General features: G+C 45.0%; 1 protein-coding gene across 13 annotated transcripts in view; it reads right to left on the bottom strand.

The window, feature by feature from the left end:
* The window catches only part of LOC101444905 (carboxyl-terminal PDZ ligand of neuronal nitric oxide synthase protein), a 301,310-nt gene that overhangs the window by 196,691 nt on the left and 81,789 nt on the right, over positions 1-22,830 (bottom strand). For 2 of the 13 annotated variants that reach the window (XM_058310024.2, XM_058310028.2), the window contains exons 1-2: positions 9,524-9,671; positions 7,655-7,941 (exon numbers count right to left, since the gene is read on the bottom strand). The exons of 9 other annotated variants lie outside the window; for them this stretch is intronic. The gene's annotated coding sequence lies outside the window, so the exon portion shown is untranslated. Of the gene's footprint in view, positions 1-7,654; positions 7,942-9,523; positions 9,672-22,830 lie in introns of those variants that run through there. 2 more of the 13 variants (XM_058310025.2, XM_058310029.2) reach the window with 2 other exon arrangements.

The following is a 22,830-nucleotide window of genomic DNA, read 5'->3' as shown; positions in this document are numbered from 1 at the left end:
AAGTGGCAAAGGAAAGGAAACAGATTCTCCCCTGTAGCTTCCAGAAAGGTATACAGCTTTAGCAACATCTTGATTTTAGCCAGTGAGAACATGCCAGACTTCTGATTTGTAAGATGATAAATTTGTGTTGCATTAAGCCACTAAGTTTGTGGTCATTTGTTATAGCAGCAATAGAAAACAAATACAGAGATAACCTTGATTATTCAGTAGATGGACTCATGCATCAGACTGCAGCATGGTAAACAAGACTTCAGCCTTGATTTAATCCAACCCTCTCACCTCAGTCAGTCTTAGGGGAGCTATCAGAAAATAGGGATGCCAGGTTCTCTATATATGTCCTATAGGAACCTTCCCAATTATGCTGGGTATGGTGTTATGGATTAGAAAGGATATTCATTAGAATACCCCATGATACAGTGGAAAGAGTAAGGTGTTAGACTCAGGTAAAGTGGAATTCAAGCCCCAACTCCTCCACTCCAGAAGCAAGTAAATCATCTAAGCCTCAGTTTTCTCATCAGTAATAATGTAAAAATCAAACTGCGAGCATTGTGACTGTAAAGACTAAATGGCATGTATATGTTGGTACCCTGCACAGTGCCAATCAGAGAGCAGACACTATAAATGGTTACTGACATAACAATGATTAGTATTATTAATAATCAATCTCATCTGGGCCTGTCAATAATGAGACCTTGTGGTCTCATAAATGAGGAAGGAGGATGGCTCCCTAATTACCGCACTCTGCAGCTCTGGGTATTAAAACAGCAATGGTTATGAAAGCATTGTGAAAAATCCAAGCCCAACACAAGCACAAAGACGGACTTTTCCATTCATATTCAGGGATTGCCCAGAGCCCTTCAAGAGAATTGTCCTTCTAAGGTCATCAAAAATATTGATGCACTTGAACTCAACATGAAGTGTACTAAGTGGCTTACCATTTTTCCTGTCTGATATAAGAAGACTACTGGCCATGAATCTTAGAGCATCATTAAGTCATGAATGAAATAAAGTGGACATTCTGGCCTCCCTCTCAGAGAGCCATATCCACCCCCTGATTCTGAAGCATCCAGAGAGGGGTTCATGTCAATGCAACCTCCTAATAGACAGGTCCCTCCATAACTATTATCCATGGGCAGGTGGCACCAGGAAAATGCACCTGCAAATGGGAGCTAAAATTCCACAGCAAATAGTGACAAAAAAAAAAAAGATTTAATCTTTAAAAAATAAAATTATGCAAATAAGCTTATATAAAATTTAAAACACCGAGGTTATAATTTAATGTGGATCATGCTCTGATTGGACTAAGAATTATTGACTTAGGTTGTAATTTTCCCAACTACACAGTAACATGACATCCTTCACTTTCACAGTATGACTTACACAAAACGACTATACAGAGGACAATCCTGGCAAAAATTATTTAAGGATTTCCATTTTCTCAAAGATGTTCCTTTAAAATTCAAAGATATTCAAATCTGCCTCTGTGGAAGATGGCTTCTCAGGAGCATGCAGGTTGATTTTCTCTCCTGTTATTAGTTGGTCTAAGCCTGCACAATCTTCATTTGTCTGTAGAGTGGTTTGAGCAGTTCTCCAACAAGTCTTTTATTGACTACCTGTAATCCTACATATTTTGCAAGATTTTCAATTTCCCTTTGAAACATATTGGTATGGAATTTGCATTGTACCACCAGATATGAATGTGAAACACTGGCTGAAAGACACTGAGGCGGGGCATGGGCCAGAACAAGGCTGGTGTGAGGGGCGGGATGACTGAGCAGGGCCTGCAGTCGTTTTCTATTGCTGCGTTACAATTTACCACAAGCTTAGCAGCTTACAACATCATACGTTTATTATCTCAGTTTCCCTGGGTCAGGAGTCAGCTTATAGGGCGGCAATCAAGGTACGGGCCAGGTTGCATTTGTTGTGGAGCTCAGGGATCTCTTCCAAGTTCCTGGATCTCTTTCAAGCTCCCATGGTTGTCAGCAAAACTCAGTCCCTTGCAGCGATAGACTGAGGCCTCCATTTGCTTACTGGCTGTCAGCCAGGGTTTGCTCTCATCTTCTAGAAGCCAACTGCTGCTCCCTTCCACATGGCCATCTCACTGACCCTCACACCACCTGGCAGTTTAGGTCTTCAAAGCCCACAAGAGAATCTCTTGATTCTCTCCTAAAAAGAAGTCTTATAGAACATAATGTAATCATGGGAGGAGACAATACAAGGGCATGACTCATTGGGGATCAGAGACCATTTCTATACGTGTGCTGCTCGTTAGTGAATATTTTGATGTGAAAAACTGCTGTTGCTTTCCTACGCAACCTCATAATTCAGAAATCCAGATAATGAATGCCTGCATGAGAAGCCCTGGTCCTAAGAATCCATCTGCTCCATTCCCACTGCTGTGGCTCTAGATGGGGCCCCAACATTTCTTGCCAGGACTAGTGAAATGGTCTCCAGTCTTGCTCTCCTCCCAGTCTACCCTCTTCACTGCTCCTAGAAAGAGCTTAGTAATATGCAAACCTCACCGTGTTTCTTCTCTGCCTAAAATCCATCAGAAGCAGCAACTCCCCATTTCCCCCATAGGCAAATCAGCGCCTTCACGAACACTTGGACTGAGAAGTCCAGTGCCATGTCCATCTCTCTCCAGCCCTCTCTGTGCTTTCTCTCACCTTCAAGTCCAGGATCTTGCCTCTGCCTGGACTTCCCTCCCTTCCATCTGATAAAACTCTAACCTGATCTCAGCTCAAAGATCACAACCTCTGTGAAGCTCCTTTGACTGCCCCCCGAGGCCCATGTGATCTCTCTCCCACTGAACTTAAACAGCAGCGTTTATCCCTCTGTCCTTTCTCCCCACCAGACTGTAAGCATCTGAAGGGCAAGAGCTAGTTTTTTCCCTTCTGTATCTCTACGAGTACCAGGGAACAGGCAATCAAAGTGGCTGCTGAATGAGACTTATTTCCAGCCTAGCAGAATAATTAAGAGCTTAGACTGTAAAACTATATGGCCTGGGTGTGAAGGCTAATGAGGACACTGGCTGTATGGCTCAGGGCAGGTTACCCTACCTCTCCGTGCCTCAGTTTCATCATCTCTAAAATGAGAATATATTAATATATAACTCCTAAGACCACAATGAGAGGTAAACAAGTTAACATTTGTAAAGGACTTAGCAAAAGGAATGGCATATGATTACACTCTATAAATATGTGTTAAGTAAAATAAATACCCAACAACTAACAATGGTGGGAAACTCATCCAAAGGAAGGAGAGGTGCCATGCAGACCAGGGAGATGAGCCAATGGCAAAACTGCTATCATGATATTGTTTGGGAATACCTCAGCCAACAGAGAAAAAGTACAGATAAAAAATAAAAACAAAAACAAACCGCAAAGAATAGCTAAAGCAAGAATGGCAAAATCCTGAAAATTCCAGGACCTGAGCGATAGGTATAAGGACAATTATACTATTCTCTCTACTTTTGTATATGTTTGACAATTTTCAGAATGAAAAAATTTAAATCTGTTCTTATTAACCCTACAGTAGGCCAGCACAGGCCTAGTATCCAGGAAGAGTGCAAGCTCCTGGCAAGGCTACAACTCCCACACATGTACAGGAAGCTCCTTTCCTTCTGCGTCCCTGGTGAGCACCTCGTGCTCTAGCCTCTCCAGATGGGTGAATGCCCCCTTCTACTGTATGTTTGTCTCCAGAGATGGTGTGATATGGGGGGAACATTGCTATCAAGAAAGCGGGGCTCAAGCAGCTCTGTCACTTATTAGCCTATTTAACTTTTTTTTTTTTTAGTAGGTACCGGGAATTGAACCCAAGACCTTGTACATGGGAAGCAGGCACTCAACCACTGAGCTGCCCACTCTTCCCAAAGAGAATTGGTTTTTATCATTTGTTTGTAGAAGGTGCCGGGGATTGAACCAGGAACCTCATAAATGGGAAGTAGATGCTCAACCACTTGAATTAAATATATACAACATTCTTGAGCCTTAGTTTCCTCATTTGTAAGATGGAAAAACTTAACTCCTACGTCATAGGATTGCTAAAAGGATCGAATAGTAATATATGTAAAAGCGTAATGTTTGGTACTTGGTGGGTAGTCATAAACATATTTAAAAATAAGATAAAAAGAGTAGGTGAACTCAGGATGGCTACACCTAAAATTCCTACAGGCCAGCAACCTGTCTGCAAATCGGGGCCTGGGTAAACCCAAGGAGGGAGGGTGAACTACCCTGACTCCAGCCCCTTTGGCTTATTCCCTTCATTCCAGCTGCTCAAACAACAGACTACGTCACCAGACTCCACAGCCTACCTGCCTTGTAAACAGACCTGCCACCACAACTTGTCCCAAAGATCTGTGAGGGCCACATGCGGCATCCTCTCTTTTGGGACATACATGGTGAATCACTCAGCTACAGCAAAATCCCCAGGGTCACTGTCCCTTCCTGCCACACCAAAGTAAAGTAAAAATAGCTTTCAGGGATCAAGGCTAAGCTCCAACACCACATAGTAATCCTCAGGGCTCAGCTCAGCCCTGGCTCCAGGGCTGCTCCAACCCAAATAATCTGCCCTACTCCCTCATATCACCTTCTGGATTGAAAAAAAGAAAGAAAAAAGTTCTCAGCAAGAAGGGTTGGTAATGCTTAGTACTTATAGGCAGAGGAAAAAGCAGGTCAGTATAAAGGAGCTCAGCAATTTTCACAGGGTGTACTGAATTATTCCAGGTAGAATTAAGGGGAGGAAGATGCCTAAGGGAGATGCCAAAATAAGGCAAACTCCCCCAGGCATTTATCCAACTGATTTGAAAAACTGGCATCTGAGAGCCAAACTTTTGCATGCTTGCCCTCAATCCACATCAAAACCTGCAAATGAACGTTTATTACAGCTTTATTCATAGTCACCAAAATCTGGAAATAACCAAGATGTTCTTCAATAGGTGAATGGATAAACAAACCTGTGTAGAGCCATACAATGGAGGATTATTTAGCAACAAAAAGAAATGAGGGGGAGCAGACGTGGCTCAAGCAGTTGAGTCCCTGCCTCCTACATGGGAGATCCCAGTGACTCCTGAAAAAACAAACAAACAAAGGAACCAACTCAGGGAAGCCAATGTGGCTCAGTGGTTGAGTGCCGGCTTCCTACCACATGGAAGATCCCAGGTTCAACCCCAGCCCCCAGTACCTCCAAAAAAAAGAAAAAAAAATGAGCTATAGAAAGAAAGAGATGAATCTTAACTGTATATTGCCAAATGAGAGAAGGCAGTTTGAAAAAAACTACATATAGTTTGATTCCAATTACATGGCATTCTGGAAAAGGTAAAACTATAGGGAGAGTAAACGGATCAGTGGTTGACAGAGGTTCAGGGGTACAGGGAAAGTTTGAATGGGTGAAGTGCAGGGGATTATTTAGGGTGGTGAAACTATTCTGTATGATACTATAATGGTAAATGCAAGACATGAAATATATGTTAAATCCCATAGAATAGCAGAAAGAGTAAAACTTAATATATGAGCATTTAAAAAAAAATCATTAGGAGGTTAAGAGATCCCAGAATGGAATGCAAAATGTGATCATAGAATCTAACTGTATTGCAAATGTCTGAACCATCCTTACTAATGGGAATAATGTGTTGACCTAAGTATCTTCGGAAAGGAGTGGAATCTCTAAAGACTAAAAGCAAAAGGAACTGGACTTAAGCACTGTACTCCAGATGATAAAGTTGTTTCCCATGGGGGTAATAGTTAAAAATTCCGTACCACTATTCTGGGATTTTATACTGGAACTAAACAATTAAGTACATGGATGGTGGATAGGAGAAATAGGTTTCTTACTATAGGAGTAAGAAGTTGCAGATAAGCAAAGGGAATAGGTTGCAATGATCCATGTGGATTATAGGTGAAAATATAAGTATGAGTTCACATTTAGCTTAATATAGATGAGATGGATATATACATATTTGTATATATGTGTATATACAAGGGTCAGTATACTAACACATATACAATTGTTTTATCAGCTGAAAGGGCCTAGTAGCAAAAGTACATTGAACACCCTGATCTTGATTTCTAACACCATTTTCCAATAAAGTGATTAAGTGGTTCTAGGACTAGGGCAGGAAAGTAAGAATAGGAAAACTACATACACACCATGATGGGGTTATGTCAAAGGGATATAGAAGCGAACTGAAAACCCTCTGAACAGCCAAAGCAGGAACTATTTGAGTAACAAAGTATTTATCATTTGGATGTGAATATGTGTCAATAAAATTGCTTTAAAAAAATCATAAGTAGAAAATAAATATCCATGAGTATGTACTGATATAAATAGATGACTGAATAAAGAAATAAGTGGAGTAGGATAGATAAATCTTTCAAGCAGAAAAATTCCAAGTAATTCACATAGATATCCCATCCTTAAGGAAGTAGAGTTTAACTCCCCACTCTATAAGTGTGGGCTACACATAATGACTTTTTTCCAAGAGTACAGTATAGAAAGGGAAGGCAGAAAAGAATAACTTTATAAATACTACCTCAAACCAGGTGATCAAAGTTAACATCAAAAGTGAAAAGTCCTTGATATATGTACCCTTGATATCATGCGATGAGAATCACAACTTATCCCTCTCTAATCATGAGAAAAACACAGACAAAACCCAATCACAGGACATTTTACAAAATGCCATACCAGTAATCCTCAAAGCTATAAAGGTCACCAAAAATAAGGAAAGTCTGATTTTTCTGCATATCCACAACTTCTCTGATAAAATTTTTTTTTTAATTTTAAGGCAGACTCACAATGAATACTCATTTTATGGGTAAACTTACAATGCGTTTAGATGAGTGATACTCAACTGGCTAGTGGGGATATTAATTGCTGGAATATTAGAATCTCAAGGTTCAGCTCAACATCAACATAGTTATTCAATGATTCATGACCCGAAGCTGGTTAACCCATGCCAGACACTGAGATGAAAGAAAAATAACATCTTCATCTGACAGAAAGGAAGAGACATGTACCTAAGGAGTTGGCCAGATCACAGGAGACTGTCATGTGCCAATACCTCAGAAGCCCCATCCACTGATACTCCACTCAAACCCTCTACCTCATCAAGGTTATTCCTGAAGGCTGCTGGCTCACATAAAATAATTTATATACATATAGTCACAGCCATCTAGAGGATTACAACAGTCAAAACAACTGAGTGGGAACATGGTGCAGACATTCACAGGCCCAAATATAACTTTTTTTGATAATCATGTATCCAATGAGCACTTGCTATGCAAGAGGCATCACAGCAGAGTGGCTGAGAGCCTAGCCTTGGAAGCCAGACCGTCTGGAAGCCCAGCTCTGCCTTGCTGGCTGGGTGGCCTCAGCAGATTACTCAGCCTCTGGATATCCCAGTTACCTCATCTGTAAAATGGGACCAACAGCAGCAGAGACCTCTGAGAGCTCTTGTGAGGACCAACCGAGCTGAATACATGCCTAGCGCTTAGAGTAGCACCGGCACACCGTGAGCGGCTGGAAATGTTCACTGCTACTCCTGCAGGCCCTGGCTCCATGCCACCAGGGGGACACATGTGACGAATACTACTCTCAGGCCATCCCAGTTTAATAAGAATAAATAACAATTACAGAACAATTACAACACAAATACCTGGAGAAAGAGAGAGACTGTGTCTTCATTGTCCAGACAAATGCCACACAGCTTGGTAACAAGAGGAATTTATTAGCGCATGGTTTCAGAGGTCCCAGAAGGCTGGCCTCCTCCTCAGTCAGCAGGGTTCTGGCTGGCCAGAATCCTCGGGCTCCTTGGCTTTCCTGTTGTTTTCTCCTTTCTTCTAGGTTCCACTGACTTCTGGTTTCCAGCAGCTCCCTGTGGCTTTTTCCTTACAAGGCCTCCAGCCACAGGATTAAGACCCATCCTGATTCAGTTGGTGACACCTTAATTAAAAATAACATCCTATTTATAATGGGTTAAAGTCCTATTTATAATGGGTTCACACCCACAGGAATGGACCGAGATTAAAAACATGTTTTTTCTGGAGTACATAACTCCATCTACCCCAGAGGGCAATTGAGCTCCAAGACGAGACACTCTGGCTGGGAAAAAGAGGAAAGGTTTCATAGCAAAGGTTTTCATTTGAAATGGGCCTTGAAGAGCAGACACCAGGCAGGTAGAGAAGAGGGAATTCCAGAAAGAGCGAAGAATGTAATGGCAGAAAGTCTAGACACCACGTCAAAAGATTAGTTAGAAATTCAGTTTGGGCAGAGACTTGGGCATTCATGGGGCAATGATAGAAAATGAGTTTTGGCACAGTGATGCCAGACTGGAGAGGCCCCTGATCGCCGGCCGAGGACTCCGTATTCTATTCACAGACAATTGGGAACCAATGACGACTGTTGAGCAGAGGAGTCCTACGGACCTCATGCTTTAGGAGCTGTTCTGGAAGCAGCAGGCCGGGTGGCCTGGAGGAGCCCTCCAGCCCTGCCACGGTCTCCTGTGAGGTCAGATGGACACACGTCACATGCATACGGTAGACCCATGCACACACTGAAGACAAACTCCCTCTGGAGACAAGGGCACTGTCCTTCTTAGGGAGCAGTCCTGAGTGCCCAGCTAGGCAATTTAATGCCAGAGTGTCTGGGAACGGGTTTTTAAAGTGAAAATCATAAATCAATATGATCTCTTTCTATAAACAGTCTGGCTACTGCCACCCCACTGCTCCCTCAGCAGGGAGAAGTTGTTTAGTTTGAAGGAAGCCAAACTCTTACTTAAATTAAGTGCCATCCCTGCTAAATGAAGACCAGATGTTCAAGCCAACAAAGAAATCTAATCAGGTTTGAAGAAAAGATTCCTGTAAAAGGGAAACTGCGACGGCGGATGCGGCTGGCCAGAAGATGGCAGGTGCTGAGGAAAAGACAAGGCAGGACCCCAGATCAATTGGGTTCATCTGGTAAGGAACGGCAGAGAGCTGCCCTAAAGCTGATCCGCAAAGATGATCCGGTCCCCTGCAAGGCTGCTGGCTCCCACTGCTCTTCCAGAAATCCTGGCAATGGGCATGGGGCCAGACTCTTTATTTTCATCTCAAAGTCCATTGCATAGACGACTGCCCCACCGCAGCCTCTCAAGCAAATGAGGGTCTCTGGGCACGCCATCTCACACCAGGAGCCACAACTCAACCCCAAGTGGTGTGGACACCCGGGCCGGGCCGGAACCCAGCAGACTTCACTTCAGTCCCTCATGCCTCAGCCCCTTGGAACATTTGTTCAATAAGGAACAGAAATTTCTACACCATGGAGAGAAGGCAGACATTTTGGAGTGTCAGAGACTCTCTTCTATCTATAATCTTTACTAGAATCTCAACTTAGTTTTAGGAAGAAAGAGGGGGGAAAAGGGAAAAGAGGGGGAGGACTGGAAAGAGAGGGATAAAGAGGGAGAAGGGAGAGAAGGGGGAGGAGGGTTAGAGGGGAAGGAAGGAGGGAAACAAATAACTCCAAGTCTGGGCACGCTTACAATTCCCACCTCAATTGCACAACGGAGTTCCAGGCCTCTTCTCTTTCACGTGAGACTCCCACAGGGGACCCTGCTGCCACTTGCTCTCTCTCTCTCCCTGAGCAGCCTGACCCTGTTTGTCAACTGTTTTTGCAGCTGTATCAGCTGATGTCACCAAGCTTGGCTGAGGACCAGAGAGAACATGTCGGTTTGGAAGGTCATACCTGAGGGGACTGCCTCAACCAGCAGCCCCAGCACAAGGGGATGGAATGGGACCAGTTTCAACAGGATGAGGCAGAGAGAGACCACTGCTGACTCTCTGCAGCAGAGGTCAAGACGCATTCTGCAGGTGACACCAAGACGTCCCACTAGCAGATAATCCCAGGTGGGCAATTTAAGGGTGTTCTACACCTGCCTTCCAGAGGCAGGGCAGTGCAGTGGTCAGGAGCCCAGGTTCTGGAGTCAAAATCCTGCCTGCTTACTGACTGTGTGACCTTGAGCAAGTTCCTTAACCTCCTGTCTGCATAAAGTAACTATGAGGATTATATGAGTTTCCTCAGGCAAAATGCTGAGAAAGTACCTGTTAGATAAGTACTAATGTTTATGGAAGATGTGCTGCCATTGGCATTTTTGAACCAGCCACTTTAATTATGATTGTTGGATGCTTGGTTATCAATCTCGGCTGAAAGAAATAAAACCACTCCCTCCCTGTCCTTTCCTGGTTTTTCCATAAATGCGTTTTAGGTTCAGACCTTGCTGAGGAGATACCAAGTAAAAAAATATTAATCATTCATACACACTCCACAACTATTCAAACTGCCTTCTCTTCTAGCTCCTCCTGGGCCAGGATAAACAAAGATGCACTTGGGTCCCCAAGTGACAACGCAAAGCAGCAGAGAATGTGACAGCTGTCAACAAGGACAAGGAATGAGGCCTGTGCCTGAACTGCGAGGAGAGTGTGCCCTTCCCGGGAAGCACCTTGCCGAGAGGCCGCTGGCTGTCAGGTGCAGGGCCGATCTGGGGGCCTCACATGGATCACATGGCAAATTAAAGGCAAAAAGCAGCGTTGCAAGCGCTGTGACAGCGTGGAAGATCTTGGAAAGGAAGGTGGGAAACTGACCTCCTGCACGGGGACGGCTTCCAAGGGCATCTCCTCCAGCCTCAAAACCTGGAGTGAGGGACACTTAGGCTCCTCACTCAATGCATATGTCCTGGCTAAGCAGGCAAACCAGGGACCCACCCCCACCCCCACCATTACCTCTAAAAGGGGAGGAGAGGAGGCAGTGTGTGAGGAGGAAAAGATCTTGCAACGACTATTTCCAGCATGAGAAAGCCAGGGGGTGAGCTCCACCAACTAGACAAGCCCTGCAGTAAAGAGACTATTTACAGCACCAAAGGAGAATGCCAAAGCTTCTCAGGATGGTTAGTGGTTAAGGGAAAAGGGATAAATTGCTAATATCACACTACGAGGGTGATTCTCACTGGTTAGACAGCAGGGCTGAGTTCACTGTGGAGAAGTGATTTATCATCACCACAGCCAAGTGTCAGCCTTAAATGCCTCTCAGGGAGAAGACTTAGAGCAGCGGGAGGAGAAAGTGTAGAGTAGCAGCTGCCCCTTTAGTTTTCACACTGATCAAGCGTCAAGGGGCTGGGTACTGTACACAGCATAGGGAGACAGCACGGCTCTGCTCAGCAGGTTTCCCATCTAGACCTGACTATGGACCAGACTCAACCAAGGGGAGTAACACCAGGAGGGGGGCTTCCACCGGCACGGGGCCCCGAGCAAAGGGGCTCGTGCTGCCTGCCATTTCTCACTGCCTCCAGGGCCAACAAACATCCCTCTGTACGTGCACTTGACAGTGTACAAAGCTTTCTACGTCCTGTCTCATTTAACCTCACAAACCCATGTGAGGAAAAGCAGCAAATAAAAACATTTCTTTTAAAGACCCTCACTTTAAGGTGGAAAGCCTAAGGTTCGGAGAAGTTAACTTGCCCAAAGTGAAGGTGGTGGAGCAGGGACATAAACTTTGGGCTTCTGCCTCCAAGTCAAGAACAGGTGAGAATAAACGATAACATAGTAGGATCACTGTGGACGGCTTCTCTCCAGTCACACACGCAAAAGGGATGGAAGGAGGAGATGTGGCCATTCACTGAAAATTCATAACAGGCTGGACACTGTGCCAGGGACCTGGCACCCATTACTGCAGGGGTTGACCATATCCCTGTTTTACAAATGAAGAACTAGCAGCTGAGTAATTCACCTCTTGGCTTTCAAGATGACTGCCATCGTGCCTGCCCTTAAGAAGGCAAATATACCGTCATAAATGCAGAGACAGTGGTCGCTACTGAGTATGATGGTGACAAGGAGGAGGCTAGGCTACTTGGCAGGCATCAGGGAAAGCTTCAAAGCCTAAGCTGGCTCATGCGAGCAGAAGGCTGGCTGAGTCCTGGACAGGGAGACTTGGGCCACACGGAGAAGGTGGGGTTTCCCAGGCTGTAGGAACAGCAGGAGCAGAGGGGGATCCCAGCAGCATACACTAGGACTGGCTGCAGCGTGAGGCACCAGGAAGAGCCCCCACATGCCCTGCGCGTTCAAACCGCAGCCTATAGGTGACAGACTAACAACAAATGGTTTTGAGTAGGACAACTCCCACAGAATTGCATTTAGATAGACAAGCCAGGCAGCAATGCGGAGGATGGGTAGGAGGGGGCCAGCCTGGAGGACAACCACAAAGGTGCACCCAGTAAAATGATACGGGCCTCCACAGGTGGGGAAAGAGAGTGAAGTGCACATTGAGAATACACAAGTGGCAAAATCAGTACAGGTAACTAATGCATGGGGTAAGGACAGAGAAGGGTCTAAGATGACTCCCAGGTTTCTAACTTAACATTCCCGGAAGAAGGAGATGCTTTCAGGAAGATAAGGAAACAGAAGAAGGAAAAAAATGCAGGGTAGGAACTTCAGAGCAAAGAGAAGAGGCTGCAGAAACAATGAATTCCATTTCTAACACTGAATTTAAGGTGCCTGTGGGACATCCAAACGGGGGCGTCACATAAGCTATGCGAGTCTCAAGCTCTAAAAAGAAGTTTATAAAAATTAAATAATGCCCTTATTTACATCTAGTGCTGAATGCTGCTTGGCAGTGTTCCCAGCCTGGAGGGAGGCACAATCGGGGACACAGATGACGCTGCCTGGACTGACATTTGGTAGAGCGGGGACCGTTAGTACGTTCTCGAAGGATCTCTGAAGCAGAAGTACGTAGGCTGGAGCGTCATCTTGGTTGATACTATAACCCTACCATGTCTGAGCTCTGGAGTAAATTCTGGATTTTCCACTTACCAGCTCTGGGACCAGAAGCAAGATATATAACCTCTCTGTGCCTCAGTTTCCTCATCTATAAAATGGGATGATTATACTTATGCCCCACAGAGTAGTTGTAAGGATCAAATAACAATACTTGGGATGTGCTTAGCACAGAGCCAAACACAAAAACATAACATAATCTATATGTGACTGCGGTTACTGATGAGTTAATATGATTAGTTTGAGCAAGTCATTTCACTCCCATGACCCTTATCTGTAAAGTAGGGATAATACTTGCTTTTTATGGGGTTATACATTTAGATGCCAGAGAACATGAAAAGTCACTTAAACAAGTATGAAGTGCTACACAAGTAGCAACTTGCAGCCCTTCAGCAGGGGTCAACAAGGTTGACGCTCCCGGTAGCTCAGGTCTTCAGTGAACTGTACTAAGGACATTTTGCTCCATGGTCAGAGACCCCACATACTCACCCTATGATATGCTGCTCTCGGTCCAAGAGGAAGCCAGCCCCACATCAAAGCGTGTGTTACACACTAAGTGCAAGGGGTCACAGAAAAAGTCATCAAAACAAGGCATAGATGCTCAAGGCAACCTGTACCAATGCCAAGAAAATGAGCGAGTGGGTCCCCAAAGGCCAGTTAATGAAGCAGCAATGGAGGAGAGTTCTGCATGGCCTCCAGTTGTGACGGATAAACACTGTTGCCTTGAAAAAGACCCCCAAGAGTTAATGCAGGTCAGCGCAAGAATCTGCAGACTGAGCTGGGTCCCTGCCATGAACTGAAAAACTGTGTAAAATGCAAACATCCCAGGGGATGTTCGATTACATTATTGTTTACTCTTGAGCATAAATGACTGTAATAAAGCAAAACACCTTATTTAATAACACGCTCAGCAGCCTCTGCCCCAGTTTTAAAAGCATTCCCAAATCTCTTGGATCAGGAGCAGAACCAAAGTTTCTTTTGCTCAGTAACTGTCTGAGACAGACTCATGGGGAAGATGAATGCATTTCCCTACATGTGGTCAGGCACTCCGTTTAGGTACTCAGTGAACAGATTCTCTCCAGGCGTAATTCCTGGAAACAAATTCCTGGAAAATAACCTACCCTTCACCCTCAGGCTCATGAGTCACCAGCCACACTGGCCCTGATGTTCATTGAATTCGCCATGCCCATTCCTGTCCCAGGGCTTTTGCACTTTGCAGCTCCCACTGCCTGGAACATTCTTCCCGCAGATGTCCACATGGTTCACTACCTTTTTATTCACTCCTTTAGAGACTCAAGTGTCCCTGTAACCCAGAGGTCTTTCCCAACAATTCTAGATAAAAACAGCAGCCTACCTTCTACCTCCTGCATTATGTCATACCCTACTTTATCTCTCTGCATCACATTTACACATGACATGATAGTGCATGTTTATTGTCTCTTCCACCCATCTCTACCCCAACCCCCAAAATACAAGCTCCATGAGGACAGGGATTTGTTCTGTAGACTGCTGTAACCCCAGAGCCTAAACCAACACTGGCTCACAAAAGGAAGCCAACAGAATATTTACATGAGTGAAAAAAAATTTAGGTTCTTCTACCATGCACCATTCTTTCATTAACGAGAACACCTCACCCCGGGATCCCTAAGAAAGCACACTGATTTTTCCCATTGGCTTTCTTTTCTTTTCTACCTTTGGCTGTAACCATATCATCACACACTGCTCAATCCACCTCAAGCGTTTTCTGGACCCCTTTCTTAAAAAAAAAAAAAAAATTATTACAAACATCCAGTATTGGCAAATCATGCTTCTTATAACATTACTTAAGTATGCAAAACATAAAATCAGATGTCAACTACTTACACATGTAGGTCTAATACAAATTCACAGATTAAAATCACAAAATTACATAGCCAATAAATTCTCATTAAAAGCGGTAATGTCAGAGAAGAACTTGGTTTTCTAACTGAAATCAAATCAGTGCTCACAACAGGACTATGGCAGTGACTGCCTTCCTCAAATTCTCCTGACCCATATATCTCAGGGGTGAGACTTAGAATTTCCCAAATCAGGATGGTACAGGAGCCAACAAATCAGAAAAGATACTGCAACTAATCAGAACAAACATCAGTGGTAAGCAAGCAACTCAGCCAGCCACCCCAATGGGTCCTTCCGAGTATCAGCCCTGCCTACATAACCGAGAGCCAGGTACTAACTTCATTTTTCTCTATTCTAACTACTGCAAAACCTTAACTCATAACAGTGCAAAGTGAAGCCAAACGTCTGTCACCTTACGGGAATTCTTTATAGGCATATTAAGAACTTTGCTCCTTTCTTCAGTGCACGACAAACACAAAAGAACAACTTGGTACCAACACAGGCAGGCACAAGTAGACAAATGCAATTGTGGACAATAAGATCAGATGACAGTGCTGAGTTACCGGGTGGTCCTTCCAACAGTCCAGAATAGGCCTTTTTTTTTCTCATTGTCATTAGGATCAATGAAAATACAAATTTTAAAAATTCTTGTAGAGAATGCTCAGATCCCTGAGAAAAGAGTCACAGAATCCATTTTGCAAAACACTAACCTACAGACTAGGTAAAGAAAAAAGTAATTGGTCCACAAAGATATCAAAGTCATGAGCCTTTAATAATAATAGCTAGCACTTATCAGGTGCTTATATATGCCTGGCAGCAAACCTGTACCATTTTCTGACCCACGGTCCCAAAACATACTAATTAGAAAGGAAGGAAAGAAATTATTACTTATGGTGCAGAATCCATGTGGTAGTTACTGCACTTAGTGCTTCGCATATACTCATGTATAACTTAAATATATCTAGCAAAAAATATTATCCCAATTTTACTGGTGATTACAAATACTGAGAGGTTAAGTAATATGTGCACAGTCATTCGACTAGCAAATAAAAGGAACAGGATCTGAACTTAATTCTTCCTGACCCTGACACTATAGCACCTCTGGTGAGGTGGAGGAATCTTGCCCATCAAACACACCTAATATCCTAACCTCACTGATGTAGGCAGAATAATTCTGTGATGCCCCAATCCCATCTGCAAAGATGTCCACATCCTAATCCCCAAAACCTGTGAATACGTGTTACCTAAAATGGCAAAAAGAGGCTTTGCTGATCTTGAGATGGTGAGATTATCCTGGATGTCTGGGGGAAGGGGTAAGTGTAATCACAAGGTTCTTATAAGTGGAAGAGGGAGGCAGGAGAGTCAGAGAAGGAGATGTGATGACGGAAGCCGGTGTCGGAGTGATGCAATTGATGGCTTGGAAGACAAAAGGATGCATGCCAAGGAATGCAGGCAACCTCCAGAAGCTAGAAAAGGCAAGGAATGATTTCTCCCCTACAGCCTCCAGAAGGAATGCGGCCCTGCTAAGACCTTGGGTTTAGCCACACAAAACCTATTTCAAACTTTTGACTTCCAGAACTCTGAGATGATAAATTTGGGTTGTTTCAGGTAATTCATGGTTATCCGTTACAGCTGCCAGAGTAAACTAACACACTCATCCTAAAACAATAAGAGACAGGTTAGTACCACAATTTTAGCTGCAGAAGTAGACCTGCCAATATGAACTTCGGAAGAGAAGGAAAATAATTAATGGCTAAGGGGCAAATGGTGCTGAGGAGAACCACATAGGGAGAAAGCTACATGAAGAGATGAGGTAATTCCTAGGCAAAGACTTCCAGAGGGAGTGAAACACGATTTCATGCCTGAATGTCTGGAGAGGCACATGCAGTGGGTTAATTCTGGTAGGAAGGAAACATGTACAGACATGAGGCATTCATAACCCCAGCTAGGGCCTCCATAAAGCCACCAGTCCACCCAGTTCCTGGACGCTCTCTCTGGCTCTCATGTTTGTTTTTCTTGACAGAAATTTCTGGAAGCATTAGTGATATTGGACAGGAACGGCAGAGGAGAGCAGGGACTTGGCCATTTTCTAAGTCACGAGCCCATGCTATTCAAGGCCACTGACCAAGAGCCATCCTTAGGAGCCACACTTGAGATGTCAAGTCACTGTTCAGCTGGAAACTCCTGATCCCATGCTGGACTGTCTGAAAGCCGTTTGCAGTGTGACCAAGAGTTTACCCAGCCCACAGTCAGAGGAGCCATAAGGAAAGGTTAAATATCTCTGAGCACCATCTGGCTGCAAGCACACAACCCTGCAGGGCCGGGGCTGCACCAGTTCCTCATCGAGCTGTGCCCTCGACGCCCCCACATTTTCTTCTGCAGGGATCAGTCCTCTGATTCTTCAGCAGCCAGACATCTGGCCTTTGGCCACAAGGACAGCTGTCCCCTTTGGAGCACGGAGGGCTCCTAAGATGCCTCTTCCCTTCCCCACCTGAGGCTTCTCTTTGGGCAGCTGCAACAGGTCCTAAAAGTAAGGGCGCAATGAGACACCAGTCGTCAGGGTACAGCCTGTGCTTAGCACACCAGGAAGTTACACAGCCAGTCAAGTCTGACTCTAGGGCAGTCTTCCTCCTTCCTGGTTCGCCCCTGTGGAGCCTCCTGGAGGGAAGGGTTTTACTACTTTACACTCTTATGGTTATCAATGAAGGTTAATCAACCCAGTCACTCAACAAATACCTAATGAGCACAGATGGACACCTTGCCAGACACCGAGAATATGACAATGAGCCCAAGAAAGACTCAGTCCTTGCCCTCAGATATTACACAAAGAAAGGCAAAACACAGCTGCTACAAGTGCCACCAAGGAGAGAGGTGGGGTGCCGTGAGAACATAGAACAAAATGACCTAGTCTGGGAAAGGCTCCCAGGGAAGTAATGTTTGGACTGAAGTCTGAAAAAAGGCACTGGCTATTAAAGGGAGCTACATGAGGCAGCTCAATCTCTCTTGGTATTTATCTCCATTTCTGAAATGCTCTGAAACCCCAACAAAGATATAAAAATGATACCAATGAATATAAATAGTCCTTTATGGTTTATAAAGAATTTTTTCATGCATTATCTCAGATTCAACAATAGCACCAGAGAGACAAAACAAGTATGTTCTCTCTTTTACAAATGAGGAAACAGATTAATGGCAGTTGGAGGACTCACCAAGGTTACATGTAAGTCAAGGCTCAAACCAATGTCTCATTATTCCTCATCGGGAGCTCTTTCTACCTAGTGCTGCCTTCCCAAGGAAGCTAAAAGGTGAAGTGATGGGAAGTGGGGTTGATACCCGGCAACAAAGACACTGAAATCACACAGGATATTTGGCTGCCGGGTTCACCTATCAACACAGGGGGTGTGATGGGGAAAGGCCAGCAGTGGACTTCAGCACAATGGGCTCACACTGAAATTCCCTGACCTTTTGAATTGTTCTAAACTGTACAGCTAAAGAAAAGGTGACACAATCCCTCTTCTCTCAGTCTGACCTTCCTTCTCCTCTTTCAGCTGTCTCCTTCCAAAACTTAGAATCTTTGGTAGTCAAAGAACAAGATAATCATCCAATGCTTCAGTTCCTTCTTGCCTAAAAGGATCAAAGGACACTATGGGGGTAAATCCAATGGCAGGCAGCTGGCATAAAGTGGGGAAAGCATCAGATCTGGAGTCAGAATACCTACGGGCTTGGTCTCAGCTCCATGACTTAGTTTATCCTTATTCCCATCTCTTACCTTTTTCTTTTTTCCTTAAGTGGGCAATAAACAAGGAAGATATGGTAGTAAAATAATCCCCCTGCCCAAGATGTCTACACCCTAATCCCCAGATCGTGTGAACAGGCTACCTTCCATGGCAAAAAGAACTCTGCAGATGTGACTAAGAATCTTGAGACAGGGAGTTTATTCTGGTTCATCTGACTGGGCCCAATGTAATCAAAAGGGTCCTTATAAGTGCAAGAGGGAGGCAGGGAGAGTCAGAGTTGGGGGAGATGTGACAATGGAAGCAGAGGTTGAAGAGATCTGGCCATAAACCAAGGGATGCAGGCAGTCTCTAGAAACTGGAAAAGGCAAGGAACGGATCCTCCCCCCCAGTCTCCAGAAGGCATGCAGCCCCGCCAACTCCTTGACTTTAGCTGCACAAGATCCATTGCAGACTTCCTACCTCCAGAACTAAGATATTAAATTTCTGTTGCTTAAAGCCACTAACAATTTGTTTCAGCAGCAATAGGATACTAATACAGAAGGCAAGGAAAACTGAAGATTTTTAGAGTAAGACAAATGATGGAGCAGACCAGGGTCACTGTGTGTACAAGAGGACTAGTTAAAAATACCTCTCTCAGTCTTTGGGAAAGTGGCAAATCCCAGATTATGGAACAAAGAAAGAGGAGGAGAGGGCAGATCTAAAAGCTGTTGACAACTCTTCATGGCAGTTCACCCCAGCTCGATTTGACAGTTAGAACTCCCCAGAGTTCACCCAACTACCAACAAATCAATGAAGGTCCCTAGAGCGTACCCAAAAGCAGCAAAAAATGTGCAGTTAATTCCCACTGGCCTTCCTTGCGCAGTGGAAAGTGCGCCAAGCTGGGCATCAGATCTGGGTCTTCTTCCTTTTTGACCTTGGCTCTCACTTTCCCTTCGGGAAGACCTGATGGGCAAACTGATGAACCACAGTGACAGTCCCTTCAAGCAACTAAGTCCTATAACCCTGTCTCTGACGTACACAACAGGCTGGATTGAAGCAGGTGCATTTTAGTGAGAAAAATGTTTAAGTCATTTATTCTTCAACAAATGTTACGAAGAACGTATAAATGGTCAGGTACTATGTTAGGCCCTTGAGGTTTTAGTTTCCTTGTTACTAAAGAAAGCACCATGCAAAGGATTGACTTAAACAACAGGAATTTATTGGCTCACAGTTTTGAGGCTAGGAGAAGTCCAAAATCAGGCTTCATCAAGGCAATGCTTTCTTCCTGAACCCTGGCACTCTGGGGCTGGCTGCTGGTGATCCTTGGTTCCTCTGTCACATGGCAGTGCACATGGCAGCCTCTCCTGGCCTCTCCCTTCTTTTCCGTGTTTCACTGACTTCCAGCTTCTGGCTGCTCCTTTTGTGGCTTTGTCTATGACCTTCCCCATAAGGCCTTCAGTAACAGGGTTACCCATCTTGGGTCATACCTTATCTGAGGTAACTTCATCAAAAGGTCCCATTTGCAAGGTTCACACCCACAGGAATGGATGAAGCTGAAGAACATGTGTTTCTGGGGTACATAGCTCCACACCACCACAGGATTCAAAGACAGTCACGGTGTGGTCCCTCCAAGAGCTGCAAGTCTTCTCTGAGTCCCCAAAACCTCATCGCAGGGGCCATCTGGCTGAAGCATCTACAAACCCATCTCTTGGTCCCCCACAAGGCCTGGGTCAGACCTCCCAGTTACACACTTTCTTAGTCTCTTTCCCTTTCACTTCTTAAACAGTTATTTGTGTGCCTGTCTTGTTTATGATTGAATATCAGCACCCAACAGAGTTCCAGGCAGAGTAAGTGCTCAAAGCATACCTGATGAGTGAATGAATGATAAAGCTCACATACAACAGTGCTGGCCGACGTGGACAGTGAGCCAGTGTCCCCGTCCCCTCTCCCCACCCACCTGCCCACCTCTTGTCAAAGAAAATGTATAGATAGAAATGCATTGGGCTGATCAAATGAAATAATGTATGTGAAAGCATTTTTAAAGTTGTAAATGTAGGAGTTATAAGGATTCTTAGTCACAAGGGAAGAGGAAGCACTAAACACCCTTCCCCAGCTAAGGCAGGACTGGTTCTCCTGCTCCTTACTTCCTCATCTCCCATCTCGCAGACCTCAGGTCTCATGTGCACTGGACTCCACTCTAAGCTGTCCCTGTACATACCGTGCCAGGAACAGGCCAGTGTTGGTCACCAGCAGCCTGACGCAGCAGACGTCCCGACAGTGACCAGGGCAGGTCAAGGCCAGAGTGATGATACTTGGGGGATTGTCAGAGAAGAAGGTGAAAGGGCTAAATTCAGGAGAGGCCTCTGAGGAAGCCCTGATGAATTTATTCGCTCTAAGGCCTCCTAGTACCAAGGCCCATGCTAATGCTGAGGCTACAACCATCCACCAGAGTCAGTACCAAATCTGGTACTGAGAAGTGCAGGAAAAGGAACTCCCAACACCCTGGTATGGGGCAGTTAGGTCAGGAGGCCCCCGTGACAGCAAGCAACTAAGCAATCCACTATGAATACACGGCCTGTTGCCTGAGACCACCCAGGAGTACTCAAAGTGCTTAGTGGTTCTGGCCCAACAGCTCCCTACCAGGAAAAGAAATCCATCTATTTAAAGGCCCAATGCCCAAGAAGGTGTGATGTCACTGAGGAAAAAGCAATCTTGTAAGCATTTATTATTGGGGGGGGGGGGTATCCAAGACAGATAACATCAATGTACACAGAAAATCAAGGTGAGAAACCAATGAGAAATAGGGAGAGGGAAGAGGGAAAACACCAGTCATATCAATGAAGTCCTTATATTTACCTCAGAATCAACACGGGTACGGAGCTGGGGAAGGAGAAGGATCCATACACCCATTAGGGCCCAGCTCTAGGATGGACCCGGGCACCCTCTGGGAAGCCCGGCTCCTCTGAGCGCCTCCCCACTGTGAAATGGAGACCATCTTAACTGCCCCAGCAACCATCCTGTGCAGCTCCAGGGAAGACTGGCAGGTAAAGGGCTTGGCGAGGCACAAAGCATTTCACAGATGTCAGGCACTGTGACTCTTATCAAACGCTCTTCTGAAGACTCGCCGCTTCTCTGCGGTGCGGGCATGTCTTGTGAAAAGACAAGAGCGTCCAGCAACCAAAACTTGGCGGTGTCCTGTCCCATGTCAGTCTCACACCATCAACATAAAAGGACGAAGTCAGAAATAGTCCTGTACACAGAAATCCCACGTCCCAGTTCCCAACAGCTGTAATTACAGCCAAAACAGCCTATGAAAAGCAGAAAAGAGAGGAAAATAGCAGGCTGCTCCTAGCGAATTATGGGGTTTGGGGTAAAACACACCCAGCGCTCTTGCTATTAATGGTGGCCAGTCTAAACAAGAGAGTGGACGGCCAGACCAAACAGCTTTCTGGCCAATTAATCTCTCCCTCTAATTTAATGAGCTTCTCATTAAGTGCTGGAAGCAGCTCACAAGGAAGGGAACGGCAGGAAGAGACAGGCACAGGAGTAGACCAGGCCACACTCCTGCCCAGGATGCCTCCAGGTCCCGAGCAAGACCAGCCCCACCCCACCCCTGGGCGGGTCCCCCCCACCCCCCACCGGCTCAAGGTCATGGTTTCCTCTACCTCAGTTCCTTCTATAAAGTTGAGTTTCTGCCTTTGCCTCCCTCACTCCGGAGCTCCCTGGTCCTAGTCTTTTGGTTCCCCACCTGGGGTCAATCCCCCAAATTAGCATCACAAAGAGCCCACAGCAGGGCCACAAAGGATGCAGCACAGCCCTGAGAGTGAATCCCAGCTCCACCTATTAACAGCAATTAGACCTAGAATTATTTAACCCCAAGCTGTTAGCACCTCATCTACAAAATATAATAATAATATCCTTACCCGATCTAAGTAGCTGTAAACAAGAAGTAAAATGGCTTCTTCAGATGAAGAAGTGGCTGAAATTACAACTGGCAAAGCAAAATGAAGCTCCCAGCAGCTGCTACACATTTTCCACTGAGGTGAGGAGATTGTCCTAAAGGACAATGAGCCCAAACCAGGCTGCATCCAGGAACAACCAATCCAACCTCCCCTGATCCCCAATTCGCTATAATAAATAATTATAATCCACTTGACCCATCGCAAACCTATCTTTGAAATACTCAAGTCTACTGTAATTTTTTCTATTTCAGTGGGAAGCCCGTGGATAAACAACTTGACAATGGTCAGAAGACAACTTAATTCTTATTCAGTCTCTGCTTTGTGTACCACAGATCCAAAAGCCAGAGGTTGCAAAGCTTACTGAACTCTTACCAAATTCTCCTAGTACTCCCAGAGACTAAAACAGCCAACCAAGGCAATTTTATTGAACTCTCACATTTGTTCTTAAAAATTCGTGACTCTATACACCAGAAAAAA

Source organism: Dasypus novemcinctus, chromosome 13 (assembly GCF_030445035.2).
Source record: "Dasypus novemcinctus isolate mDasNov1 chromosome 13, mDasNov1.1.hap2, whole genome shotgun sequence".
Taxonomy (NCBI): domain Eukaryota; kingdom Metazoa; phylum Chordata; class Mammalia; order Cingulata; family Dasypodidae; genus Dasypus; species Dasypus novemcinctus.
This window is presented reverse-complemented; position numbering and strand designations above follow the sequence as displayed.